Raw genomic sequence first — 14983 nt, forward strand, 5'->3', positions numbered from 1 at the left:
TACCATATACATTTGAATAATACAACACGACAGTCGTACCTATAATTCAGCACTATGACGTCTTCCATACGACCGTAGTAAGTGAAATCATCCACAAGCACACATACACCGCTATTTTGAGTGACTCGTTGATTATCGCGACGATGAGTAATGAACTTCACGTCGTTAACAAAGCAGCATGGATATTGATAAGCGACTTGAAGGGAACCGATAGAAAGCGAGTAGATCTCGTCAGACACGTCAGAGCCACTAGATTTCATTTCAAAAATCTGGTTATTACGAAACAAAGTATTGGTTAGCACTTGTGTGTTTATAAAAAAACGGGTTATTGTGTTATTACCTTGTTCGCAAACCAATCTTTGAATCTCTTTCTATGCTCCGCTTCAATATCGCGAACTCCAGATTCGTTCAGGAAATCCAAATGCTCGCTGTTGCATGTTTAAAACATTGCTTAAACAAAATACAACAATGAAATAACTTAGAGAAGCAAGTGGATCGATTACTTACACCAAATACGGATCCACTTCAGGACAGTTGGTATAAATGTACCACTCCGCTTTTTCTCTTTGCTCATCGTCTAATACTATCGCGTTCATCATCCCATAAGGCACAAACATCTCGGATCGAAAAACGGAGTGCTCTCGCACTTGAACTTCTTCAACTACTTTCTTATCTTCAATATACCTTGCAATGAACGTTAGAGCTTCTTCTACAACATAAGCTTCTGCAATAGAGCCTTCTGGTCTAGCTCTATTTTTAACAAAATGTTTTAACGTCCCAAGGTATCTCTCAAAAGGGTACATCCACCGCATATGCACCGGGCCGCCGTGCAACGCTTTCTCTGGTAGATGCATCGCCACATGAACCATGATCGTGAAAAAAGCAGGTGGAAATATCATCTCAAGCTTACATAAGATCTCGACGATAGACTCTTGCGCTCTTTCAAGATCTTCGGCTCTTAATGTTCTCGAACTTATCAACTTGAAAAATTTGCAAAGCTCAGTGATCGTATCATGTATTGGTTGTGGCACAAAAGGACGAATACCAACAGCCAACAATCTTTGCAAGATCATGTGGCAATCATGCGACTTCAAACCTGTGAGCTTCCCATCAGTTGTCACATTTTTTTTAAATTCCCAGCGAGACCATCGGGAAATTTGACAGATTTTAAGTACTCTGTAAATCGTTGTCTCTGCTCAAGGGTCAAAACGTACGACGCTCGCAGTTTGTAATACCCACCCCCATTTGGTTCCAAGTGCAAAGCGTTCTTGATGCCCAAGTCCATCAAGTCAAGCCTCGCCTTCTCAGTGTCATAGTTCTTCTTTTCCAAGCTGAGCATCGTCCCGAGAATATTCTCACACACGTTCTTCTCTACGTGCATCACGTCCATGTTGTGTTTCAACTGCGACTCAGACCAGTACGGCAACTCGTAAAAGATGCTTTTCTTGGTCCAATTCAGTTCGCACTCAGCTCGCTTTCGTTTTTTGCCTACAGAGGCAGCGTGTTTGCCAGTAGTCGTGTAAGAAACACCAGCCAACTGAGTGAGTATGTCTTGCGAAGCCAACTTCTCGGGTTTCGTTTCTCGTGTAGGAAAATGAGTTACGAAGACAAATTTTGACCGAAGCACATGCGAATCCATATTCAGTCCACCCAGGTTCCACGAAGATGTATCAAGGCCTTCGAGAACACTTTTGGTGGAATGGAATGAAGGGAGACGTTGCAAAATTTGTCAGTAAATGCCTTACATGTCAGAAAGTGAAGGCCGAACATCAACGACCAGCTGGAGAATTACAACCTATCGAAGTTCCTGAATGGAAGTGAGAACAAATCACAATGGATTATGTGGTTGGGTTACCGAAGACAGTTGGGGGTTATGATGCTATATGGATAGTGGTGGACCATTTGACTAAATCTGCCAGATTCATACCAATGAAAGTCACATACTCGGTGGAGAAGTTGACTGAACTATACATTAATAACGTTGTAAGACTTCATGGCGTTCATTTGTCCATCATCTTAGATCGTGACTGTCGTTTCACTTCTAACTTTTGGAGGTGTGAGCAAAAGTCAATGGGATCGCAACTGTAGTTCAGTACTGCTTTTCACCCCCAGACAGATGGCCAATCCGAAAAGACTATTTAGACCCTAGAGGATATGCTACGAGCATGTGTCATGGATTTTAGTGGGAGTTGGAATAAGAGACTACCACTTATTTAATTTTCATACAACAATAGCTACCAAGCTTTAATCGGCGTTGCCCCATATGAAGCTCTTTATGGTAGAAAGTGTCGATCTCCGATTCACTGGTTCGAATCTGGAGAAAATAGCCTCGAGAAGACAGATTTTATTCGAGACACCACTGAAGCCATCAAGAAGATACGAGATCGAATGGGAACTGCTCAAAGCCGACAGAAGAGCTACGCTGAAAAGAGAAGACGACCACTGGAATTTCAAGTAGGAGACTTCACATTCTTGAAGGTAGCACCTCTGAAGGTGGTGACGAGATTCGGCAAGAAGGGAAAATTTGAGCCCGAGGTACATTGGTCCTTTCGAGATCATAGACAGAATCAGAAAAGTAGCCTACCGTCTAGCTCTGAATCCCAAGTTAGCATCGGTGCACAATGTGTTTCATGTCTCAATGCTCAAAAAGTACATGCCCGATCCAGATCATGAGCTAATCCAAGAGCCTATCGAAGTACACGATGACTTGACTTATGAAGAAAAGGCAGTACAAATTCTTGATCGTGAAGAAAAGATCCTAAGGAACAAGGTGATTCCATTAGTCAAGGTACTTTTGCGGAATCATAAAATCGAAGAAGCCACTTGGGAACGCGAGGATGATATGAGATTGCGTTTTCCCGACCTATTCCTAGAAGTTTAGTGTTGTCAAGTAAGAATATTTCTTCCCTTATATTAATTTTCGGGACGAAAATTCTAATAAGTTGGGGAGATTGTGAAACCCCAAAATTTAGCTATGTGAAAATTTAAATTGTGTGATGGAAAATTAAAATTTTAAGTTAGTCATTATGAGAATTTCTTATAGATAAAATTTCTTTGAAATGTAATTTCTTATTAAGATGAAAGTATGTGATATAAAATTTTAATAATTACGTGTGTGTATGTATATATTATGTACATTAGATTAAGTAATAATTTTTTTCTCTAACTTTTTCTTTTATGGGTGTGTAATGTGCAACTGGACATAAAGAAGACGTATGTACTTTTATTGATTCTTAGTAATGTGTGAAATTCTTTTTAATTTATAATGTAAACTATTTTTTTTCCTTTTCTTTGTGTATTATAATTTTTTTTAATCAACCATATATGCACATGTATAATATTATATATATATATATACACATGCCCGTAGAAAGTTTTTTTTTTATTTGTGAAGTATTTTTGTATAGCTTTAATGAGTATAAAGACAAAATAATGAATTTGACAAGTATAGAATATATATATATATATATATATATATATATATATATATATGAATCACAAGTTTTGAAAAGTCAAAAGAGGATGTTATATTTTATGCAAGTTACGTAAAGAAATGGTAATGGTAATATATTATCAGAATATTCAATCACATTTTGTGTCATGAATGTTGATTTTATACGTCCTTTAGTGAGACTTTAATTGCTCTCTGATTGACAATTGTTACATTAAAATTTGTAACGTAAATTATATCAAATGAGGAGACGAGAGGTTTTATAATTCTTTTGAAGTCAGAATTTTTTTGTTCCTCTCATACATATCTCCTTTTATTCTATCTCTCCCGATCTTTCTCTCCAGCAAAGAAAAAAAAATAATAAATCAAAGCAATCACATCCTTTTTGCCCCTGAAAATCTTAATAAGCAATCCTATACAGCCTTATCAAGGTACTTTCATGCCCCTAAGATAAGCCATGTTACTGTTTTTTTTTTTATTTGTATTTATTTTCTTATGAACATCAAAGGATAGTTTTTTTTTTTCTGGCTGAGAATAATTCTTGTGTATTTGTAGAAAGCGCAATGTTTTATATAGCTATGAATATTATTTTGAGCTGAAATTTTTATACATAAATATTAAAGATGTTTACGGCATGTATTTTTAATTTCATCAATTTTGGATAAACCGTTTTTATTGTAAAAATCATTTACCATCGGTACGTAGAACTTTCTTTTTAATGATCCAAACAGCCAGTTTTGATTTTAATAAAACAGCTACAAAACGAATTTGTATTTGGGATTTTTATACCAGAATATTCAACATGTTTTTAGTATGTCTTAAAAATATTGTAATTTTTGGATAAACTATTTAATTTATAAAAATAAATTAAAATTATTGCGCGAAGTTTTATTCCTGTTTCAAACAGCGAGGTTTTATATTTTTTTAAAAATACTTGCAAATCGTATTTTGGCTGGAATTTTGTATACGAGATACCTATATATGTTGTTGTTACATAGAAAAATAAGTATGAGGTTTAAATTACCGGAAGTATTTTTGGTAGTATTTGTTTTTAACAAGTGCGCAGATCTGTCCCGTTTTCTCTAAAACCCAATTTTTAGACAATATATGTTTAAATTAGTTTTCTTCATGTTGGAGCCCGATTTTGGTCTTATCACTGAAGACTAATATGTTCAAATTTATATTTTATAGTCTCTGGAATTTTTCCAGAATTTTTCTCTGAGATTATTTTTTTTCCGGAACCCGAGGACGAAGGGTATTTTCGTCTTTTGACGTCCCTGTTCCTTCTCTGATTTTTTTTCCAGAAACTTTGTTAGTCTAGAAGTGTCTTCTGAGAACCTAATTCCTACCCGTTCGAATAGGTACCGAGCCGAATAGCTTTTCCAATCGTTCGAGAGTCTAAGAACTTTTCCCCGGCTCAATAAGGTGAGAATAATCTCACTACAATACGGATTAGCTTAAAATTAATTACGATGAGTGTGTGATCTGATTTGGTTAATATGTGTTATGTGATTGATTGTGTGATGTTTCTTCTGTGCGTGTATATGTTATTGAGTGAATTGTGATTATTATGTCATGTTTGGTTATAATGAGTTTACGTATGAGTTTAGTACAACTTTGGCATAACACGTTCTACTTATTAGCATGTTTTATTTATGTTTATGTCATATGTCATCTTTGTATGTAACACAAATAATCAAGTGATAAGATAAGTAAGAGAGTCGTACCGCCTCGAGCTACGGAGGTATTAAGAGAATTCTCTCGAGCCGACCTACGGGCTCATAAAGGGAGTTTTCTCATTTGATATGTTTATTAGATGGTGCGAACTATGGGAGGTCGCAGCCCCGTAGTTCGTTTCCAAAGTGTACACTGAAATTGGTACGACTACTCTAGGGGCACCCCGAATAAAATATGATAAGATTTATGATACGAAAGACCATGACACCGTTAGAACTAAAACACTAATTAATCGGTCATGCATTGCATTACTCATCTCTTTTTGTGAGTTATAGTTATTCTCGCTGAGCGTTAGCTCATTTTATGTGTATTCGTCCGTATTGTAGGTAAGCAACAAATGAACAAGTGAGGAGGGTGGATCAGCGGCGTTCGATGGCTAAGGGATTGGGTTGTGGTTCCGCTCACTTTTTTAAAAGACTTCCGCTACGAAATTTTCTAAACACTCGGTTTGAGATTTTTATGTCTAAGATACTTTCCAAGTTTAATTAGTTTTGCAAAACTGAAGTTGAATTTTTATGTTTTTATTTTCGTTGAATTTTCCAACCATCTACTTTAGTTTGAAATTCCGAATTAGGTATTTCTCTTATATTCATCAAATATTTTTGTAAGATTTCAAATGTTGGTTATTTTCAAGGATTGTTTATTTTAAAGTCCAAACTTTATAAATTTATGAAACGATGTTTTAAAAAAAAAAAAATTATCCATTTTTTTTCTAAGTAAGAGAATTAAGCTTAGTATGACGGTCCGAAGAGTCGGGTCGTCACAGTTGGTATCAGAGCAATGAACCTACGACCACCCTAGCTATTCGACCGCACGGCTGCATCCCCTACTCAAGTAAGTTTAATATGTTTTAGTTAGAATTTTTTTTGTTTTTTTTATTGAATTGAAATCAGTAGTCAAGTTATGGAAGAGCTAGAGATCAAGATGTTTTTTTTTTTTCTTTTCTTTTACAAGTAATGACTTGTCTTTTTTTATGGATAATTGGAGCGTGGTCCTTGACGATCAAAACTCCATTCCATTTTCCTTATTTATAAGATGTTATTACTCTCATTCCAATTGTATTTATATAGAACTTTTGTTACGAATTTTTTTCTCAATGGCTTAAAAGATGTCTTATTTCATGTTAAAATGAAATCTATGGCAAATCAATACTCATAGATAAGTGAATTTTAGTATGCAATATGTGAAGAATGTTTTTTTTTTTGTGTGTGAATGACAATACTAGTACTATGATCTTAGTTGAGTTAGTACTCCTAAAGATAGTACTAAGAGCATTATCCTAGTTTTATGCCCTTGCAACTTAACAAAACCTAGTGGTTCTAGACACCACTTTGCTCAATCGGTACAAGGCTCAAGAAACTAAGATATAGGAGTCGAGGAACAAAATACACCAATGGCAGTAAACCATTTTTTTTTCACCATCTATGTTTTTATAAAAAATAAAAAAAAATAAAAATTCTACGAGTGTCGAGTTTCACTTGATCCAAGTGAAGGAGGAACGGGCCCAATTTTATAAGGCTCGGAAAGAAGATAGGGCTCAAAACAAGGGTCCCGACACCAATAAGAAGCCAAACCAACCAAGTAACCATCACCTCAACCGCAACGATCAAGGCCTCAGGGTGCAATCCCATGGAAATGGGAATGGGAAGAAAAGGACTCATCCCGGTAATGGAGGTAATGCCAACAACAAGGTCAAGGTAGAGGGGACAAATTTTCCAGTATGCAAGAGTTGTGGAAAGATGCATCCTGGAGAATGCCGGAGAGGGACCGTGACCTGCTTCAAGTGTGGTCAGCCGGGTCACTTCCTCAAGGACTGCCCGAAGCCGAATTTTGTTCAGAGTGGACAGTACCAGCCTCAGAATCAGAACGGCCGACTCAACTACATGCCGACCGCACTAGAAGGGCCACAAATCTCTTTGGGTCGTTTGGAAGCACCTGCATCCACCCAAATTCCACCACCAGCTCAAGCTCGTATCTACGCCTACACCAACGCCGATGCCTTAGCCAGCTCTTCGAATGTAGTGGCAGGTCAGCTTCCTATAGCTCATCTTGATGCCTTAGTATTGTTTGACTCTGGTGCTACGCATTGCTTTATTTCGTTAGAACTGGCTAGGAGATTAGGCGACAGTGTAGTGAAAACTAAGAAGGTTTTCAGGACGGCATTACCGTCTGGTGATATGTTATTATCGGAATATTGTCTGAAAGAGGTATCGATAATTATAAGTGGACAAGAGCTAAAGAGTGACTTCATTGTCTTAGAAATGAAAGACTTTGATGCCATCTTGGGTATGGACTTCTTGGTGGAGAATAATGCAGTGATCGATTGTCGGCGAAAAAGAGTAACCTTCAAACCGGTGACGGGGAAGAGGTTCACCTTTGTAGTAAGACCACTCAAGAAACCAAAGATGATGGTGTCAGCATTGCAAGCTAAGAGATTGATGAGTAAAGGGTGTCATGGATACCTAGCGTCTGTGGTGGACAAGACGAAGGAGGTCGAAACAAAACCACAAGATGTGCTAGTGGTGAGGGAATATGTTGACGTTTTTCCTGAAGATCTACCTGGTTTAGCGCCCCGAACGCGAGATTTCTTTCGCAATCGAGTTGCTACCTGGAACAGGTCCAATTTCCAAAGCACCCTATCGTATGGCCCCTGCCGAGCTCAAAGAATTACAATCTCAACTTCAAGAATTGTTAGATAAGGGATTTATTCGCCCTAGTCATTCGCCTTGGAGAGCACCCGTTCTATTTGTCAAAAAGAAGGATGGGTCTTTTTGCATGTGTATTGACTACCGAGAGCTAAATAAAGTGACGGTCAAGAACAAGTATCCTCTTCCAAGGATTGATGACTTGTTTGACCAACTCAAGGGGGCGAAGGTATTCTCGAAGATAGACTTGCGATCCGGCTATCATCAATTACGGGTCAAGGATGACGATATCCCGAAGACAGCTTTTCGCACCCGCTATGGTCATTACGAATTCACTGTCATGCCTTTTGGACTCACTAACGCTCCAGCAGCATTCATGGATATGATGAATAGGATCTTTAGCGACGTCTTGGATAAGTTTGTTATCGTCTTCATCGATGACATACTGATTTACTCTAAGAGCGCCGAAGACCACGAGGGACACTTACGAGTTGCACTCCAGACGTTGAGACAACATCAACTGTATGCCAAATTCTCGAAGTGTGAATTTTGGTTGGATAAAGTGCATTTTCTCGGACACGTGGTTTCTAAAGACGGAATCTCCGTCGATCCTGCCAAGATAGAATCCGTGAATGATTGGAAGCCACCTCGAAGTGTGACAGAGATAAGGAGTTTTCTCGGTCTAGCAGGTTACTATAGAAGATTTGTGGAAGGATTTTCTACATTAGCTGCTCCACTCACCGCCCTCACAAAGAAAGATAAGAAGTATGAGTGGACCGAGAAGTGTGAACAGAGTTTTCGCGAGTTGAAGAGAAGACTCACCACCGCTCTAATCCTTATAGTCCCTGAAAGTGGAGAACCTTTGTCTATCTACAGCGATGCATCAAAGACAGGTCTCGGTGCTGTGTTAATGCAAAACGGCAAAGTCGTGGCTTATGCGTCACGACAACTCAAAAACCACGAGAGGAATTATCCTACTCATGATTTGGAGTTAGCCGCAGTGGTGTTTGCCCTCAAGATTTGGAGACACTACTTGTATGGTGTTCGGTGTGAGATATTTACCGATCATAAGAGTTTAAAGTACATTTTCACGCAGAAAGAGTTGAACATGAGACAAAGAAGGTGGCTAGAATTGGTTAAGGATTACGATTGTGGTATCCATTACCATCCCGGAAAGGTGAACGTGGTAGCTGATGCGTTAAGTAGGAAAGATGAGGCTCGACTATCGATGATGCATGCATTATCTCCTCAACTTGTTGGCGAAATCAACAACATGGAAGTTGAAATTGTCACCTGGGGATTAGCCAACATGACCTTACAATCGGATCTGTTTGAGAGAATCAAAGAAGCGCAAAGACGTGATCCGGAGATGTCAAGGGTAAAGGACAATACATTGGAAGATCAGAAGTCAAAATTTTCTATTGCGGAGAATGATGTACTCTTTTTCGATGGAAGGATCTGTGTACCCAACGAAAATGAGTTACGAAGACAAATTTTGACCGAAGCACATGCGAATCCATATTCAGTCCACCCAGGTTCCACGAAGATGTATCAAGGCCTTCGAGAACACTTTTGGTGGAATGGAATGAAGGGAGACGTTGCAAAATTTGTCAGTAAATGCCTTACATGTCAGAAAGTGAAGGCCGAACATCAACGACCAGCTGGAGAATTACAACCTATCGAAGTTCCTGAATGGAAGTGAGAACAAATCACAATGGATTATGTGGTTGGGTTACCGAAGACAGTTGGGGGTTATGATGCTATATGGATAGTGGTGGACCATTTGACTAAATCTGCGAGATTCATACCAATGAAAGTCACATACTCGGTGGAGAAGTTGACTGAACTATACATTAATAACGTTGTAAGACTTCATGGCGTTCATTTGTCCATCATCTTAGATCGTGACTGTCGTTTCACTTCTAACTTTTGGAGGTGTGAGCAAAAGTCTATGGGATCGCAACTGTAGTTCAGTACTGCTTTTCACCCCCAGACAGATGGCCAATCCGAAAAGACTATTTAGACCCTAGAGGATATGCTACGAGCATGTGTCATGGATTTTAGTGGGAGTTGGAATAAGAGACTACCACTTATTTAATTTTCATACAACAATAGCTACCAAGCTTTAATCGGCGTTGCCCCATATGAAGCTCTTTATGGTAGAAAGTGTCGATCTCCGATTCACTGGTTCGAATCTGGAGAAAATAGCCTCGAGAAGACAGATTTTATTCGAGACACCACTGAAGCCATCAAGAAGATACGAGATCGAATGGGAACTGCTCAAAGCCGACAGAAGAGCTACGCTGAAAAGAGAAGACGACCACTGGAATTTCAAGTAGGAGACTTCACATTCTTGAAGGTAGCACCTCTGAAGGTGGTGACGAGATTCGGCAAGAAGGGAAAATTTGAGCCCGAGGTACATTGGTCCTTTCGAGATCATAGACAGAATCAGAAAAGTAGCCTACCGTCTAGCTCTGAATCCCAAGTTAGCATCGGTGCACAATGTGTTTCATGTCTCAATGCTCAAAAAGTACATGCCCGATCCAGATCATGAGCTAATCCAAGAGCCTATCGAAGTACACGATGACTTGACTTATGAAGAAAAGGCAGTACAAATTCTTGATCGTGAAGAAAAGATCCTAAGGAACAAGGTGATTCCATTAGTCAAGGTACTTTTGCGGAATCATAAAATCGAAGAAGCCACTTGGGAACGCGAGGATGATATGAGATTGCGTTTTCCCGACCTATTCCTAGAAGTTTAGTGTTGTCAAGTAAGAATATTTCTTCCCTTATATTAATTTTCGGGACGAAAATTCTAATAAGTTGGGGAGATTGTGAAACCCCAAAATTTAGCTATGTGAAAATTTAAATTGTGTGATGGAAAATTAAAATTTTAAGTTAGTCATTATGAGAATTTCTTATAGATAAAATTTCTTTGAAATGTAATTTCTTATTAAGATGAAAGTATGTGATATAAAATTTTAATAATTACGTGTGTGTATGTATATATTATGTACATTAGATTAAGTAATAATTTTTTTCTCTAACTTTTTCTTTTATGGGTGTGTAATGTGCAACTGGACATAAAGAAGACGTATGTACTTTTATTGATTCTTAGTAATGTGTGAAATTCTTTTTAATTTATAATGTAAACTATTTTTTTTCCTTTTCTTTGTGTATTATAATTTTTTTTAATCAACCATATATGCACATGTATAATATTATATATATATATATACACATGCCCGTAGAAAGTTTTTTTTTTATTTGTGAAGTATTTTTGTATAGCTTTAATGAGTATAAAGACAAAATAATGAATTTGACAAGTATAGAATATATATATATATATATATATATATATATATATATATATATATATATATATATATATATATGAATCACAAGTTTTGAAAAGTCAAAAGAGGATGTTATATTTTATGCAAGTTACGTAAAGAAATGGTAATGGTAATATATTATCAGAATATTCAATCACATTTTGTGTCATGAATGTTGATTTTATACGTCCTTTAGTGAGACTTTAATTGCTCTCTGATTGACAATTGTTACATTAAAATTTGTAACGTAAATTATATCAAATGAGGAGACGAGAGGTTTTATAATTCTTTTGAAGTCAGAATTTTTTTGTTCCTCTCATACATATCTCCTTTTATTCTATCTCTCCCGATCTTTCTCTCCAGCAAAGAAAAAAAAATAATAAATCAAAGCAATCACATCCTTTTTGCCCCTGAAAATCTTAATAAGCAATCCTATACAGCCTTATCAAGGTACTTTCATGCCCCTAAGATAAGCCATGTTACTGTTTTTTTTTTATTTGTATTTATTTTCTTATGAACATCAAAGGATAGTTTTTTTTTTTCTGGCTGAGAATAATTCTTGTGTATTTGTAGAAAGCGCAATGTTTTATATAGCTATGAATATTATTTTGAGCTGAAATTTTTATACATAAATATTAAAGATGTTTACGGCATGTATTTTTAATTTCATCAATTTTGGATAAACCGTTTTTATTGTAAAAATCATTTACCATCGGTACGTAGAACTTTCTTTTTAATGATCCAAACAGCCAGTTTTGATTTTAATAAAACAGCTACAAAACGAATTTGTATTTGGGATTTTTATACCAGAATATTCAACATGTTTTTAGTATGTCTTAAAAATATTGTAATTTTTGGATAAACTATTTAATTTATAAAAATAAATTAAAATTATTGCGCGAAGTTTTATTCCTGTTTCAAACAGCGAGGTTTTATATTTTTTTAAAAATACTTGCAAATCGTATTTTGGCTGGAATTTTGTATACGAGATACCTATATATGTTGTTGTTACATAGAAAAATAAGTATGAGGTTTAAATTACCGGAAGTATTTTTGGTAGTATTTGTTTTTAACAAGTGCGCAGATCTGTCCCGTTTTCTCTAAAACCCAATTTTTAGACAATATATGTTTAAATTAGTTTTCTTCATGTTGGAGCCCGATTTTGGTCTTATCACTGAAGACTAATATGTTCAAATTTATATTTTATAGTCTCTGGAATTTTTCCAGAATTTTTCTCTGAGATTATTTTTTTTCCGGAACCCGAGGACGAAGGGTATTTTCGTCTTTTGACGTCCCTGTTCCTTCTCTGATTTTTTTTCCAGAAACTTTGTTAGTCTAGAAGTGTCTTCTGAGAACCTAATTCCTACCCGTTCGAATAGGTACCGAGCCGAATAGCTTTTCCAATCGTTCGAGAGTCTAAGAACTTTTCCCCGGCTCAATAAGGTGAGAATAATCTCACTACAATACGGATTAGCTTAAAATTAATTACGATGAGTGTGTGATCTGATTTGGTTAATATGTGTTATGTGATTGATTGTGTGATGTTTCTTCTGTGCGTGTATATGTTATTGAGTGAATTGTGATTATTATGTCATGTTTGGTTATAATGAGTTTACGTATGAGTTTAGTACAACTTTGGCATAACACGTTCTACTTATTAGCATGTTTTATTTATGTTTATGTCATATGTCATCTTTGTATGTAACACAAATAATCAAGTGATAAGATAAGTAAGAGAGTCGTACCGCCTCGAGCTACGGAGGTATTAAGAGAATTCTCTCGAGCCGACCTACGGGCTCATAAAGGGAGTTTTCTCATTTGATATGTTTATTAGATGGTGCGAACTATGGGAGGTCGCAGCCCCGTAGTTCGTTTCCAAAGTGTACACTGAAATTGGTACGACTACTCTAGGGGCACCCCGAATAAAATATGATAAGATTTATGATACGAAAGACCATGACACCGTTATAACTAAAACACTAATTAATCGGTCATGCATTGCATTACTCATCTCTTTTTGTGAGTTATAGTTATTCTCGCTGAGCGTTAGCTCATTTTATGTGTATTCGTCCGTATTGTAGGTAAGCAACAAATGAACAAGTGAGGAGGGTGGATCAGCGGCGTTCGATGGCTAAGGGATTGGGTTGTGGTTCCGCTCACTTTTTTAAAAGACTTCCGCTACGAAATTTTCTAAACACTCGGTTTGAGATTTTTATGTCTAAGATACTTTCCAAGTTTAATTAGTTTTGCAAAACTGAAGTTGAATTTTTATGTTTTTATTTTCGTTGAATTTTCCAACCATCTACTTTAGTTTGAAATTCCGAATTAGGTATTTCTCTTATATTCATCAAATATTTTTGTAAGATTTCAAATGTTGGTTATTTTCAAGGATTGTTTATTTTAAAGTCCAAACTTTATAAATTTATGAAACGATGTTTTAAAAAAAAAAAATTATCCATTTTTTTTCTAAGTAAGAGAATTAAGCTTAGTATGACGGTCCGAAGAGTCGGGTCGTCACAGTTGGTATCAGAGCAATGAACCTACGACCACCCTAGCTATTCGACCGCACGGCTGCATCCCCTACTCAAGTAAGTTTAATATGTTTTAGTTAGAATTTTTTTTGTTTTTTTTATTGAATTGAAATCAGTAGTCAAGTTATGGAAGAGCTAGAGATCAAGATGTTTTTTTTTTCTTTTCTTTTACAAGTAATGACTTGTCTTTTTTTATGGATAATTGGAGCGTGGTCCTTGACGATCAAAACTCCGTTCCATTTTCCTTATTTATAAGATGTTATTACTCTCATTCCAATTGTATTTATATAGAACTTTTGTTACGAATTTTTTTCTCAATGGCTTAAAAGATGTCTTATTTCATGTTAAAATGAAATCTATGGCAAATCAATACTCATAGATAAGTGAATTTTAGTATGCAATATGTGAAGAATGTTTTTTTTTTTTGTGTGTGAATGACAATACTAGTACTATGATCTTAGTTGAGTTAGTACTCCTAAAGATAGTACTAAGAGCATTATCCTAGTTTTATGCCCTTGCAACTTAACAAAACCTAGTGGTTCTAGACACCACTTTGCTCAATCGGTACAAGGCTCAAGAAACTAAGATATAGGAGTCGAGGAACAAAATACACCAATGGCAGTAAGCCATTTTTTTTCACCATCTATGTTTTTATAAAAAATAAAAAAAAATAAAAATTCTACGAGTGTCGAGTTTCACTTGATCCAAGTGAAGGAGGAACGGGCCCAATTTTATAAGGCTCGGAAAGAAGATAGGGCTCAAAACAAGGGTCCCGACACCAATAAGAAGCCAAACCAACCAAGTAACCATCACCTCAACCGCAACGATCAAGGCCTCAGGGTGCAATCCCATGGAAATGGGAATGGGAAGAAAAGGACTCATCCCGGTAATGGAGGTAATGCCAACAACAAGGTCAAGGTAGAGGGGACAAATTTTCCAGTATGCAAGAGTTGTGGAAAGATGCATCCTGGAGAATGCCGGAGAGGGACCGTGACCTGCTTCAAGTGTGGTCAGCCGGGTCACTTCCTCAAGGACTGCCCGAAGCCGAATTTTGTTCAGAGTGGACAGTACCAGCCTCAGAATCAGAACGGCCGACTCAACTACATGCCGACCGCACTAGAAGGGCCACAAATCTCTTTGGGTCGTTTGGAAGCACCTGCATCCACCCAAATTCCACCACCAGCTCAAGCTCGTATCTATGCCTACACCAACGCCGATGCCTTAGCCAGCTCTTCGAATGTAGTGGCAGGTCAGCTTCCTATAGCTCATCTTGATGCCTTAGTA

General features: G+C 36.9%; 2 long non-coding RNA genes across 2 annotated transcripts; both read left to right on the forward strand.

Annotated features, from left to right (window-relative positions):
• Positions 1–3627: 3627 nt before the first annotated feature.
• LOC149394350 (uncharacterized) lies at positions 3628–5565 on the forward strand. Its single transcript, XR_016299731.1, has 3 exons — positions 3628–3882; positions 4813–4876; positions 5515–5565. It is a non-coding gene; the product is annotated as an uncharacterized LOC149394350 (long non-coding RNA).
• A 5798-nt stretch (positions 5566–11363) lies between these two features.
• On the forward strand, positions 11364–13300 carry LOC149394351 (uncharacterized). Its single transcript, XR_016299729.1, has 3 exons — positions 11364–11618; positions 12548–12611; positions 13250–13300. It is a non-coding gene; the product is annotated as an uncharacterized LOC149394351 (long non-coding RNA).
• The last annotated feature ends 1683 nt before the right edge of the window (positions 13301–14983 follow it).

The sequence above is a fragment of the Urtica dioica genome, chromosome 6 (assembly GCF_054948205.1).
Source record: "Urtica dioica subsp. dioica isolate 48M chromosome 6, U.dioica_male_clone48M_v1_H2, whole genome shotgun sequence".
Classification (NCBI taxonomy): Eukaryota; Viridiplantae; Streptophyta; class Magnoliopsida; order Rosales; family Urticaceae; genus Urtica; species Urtica dioica.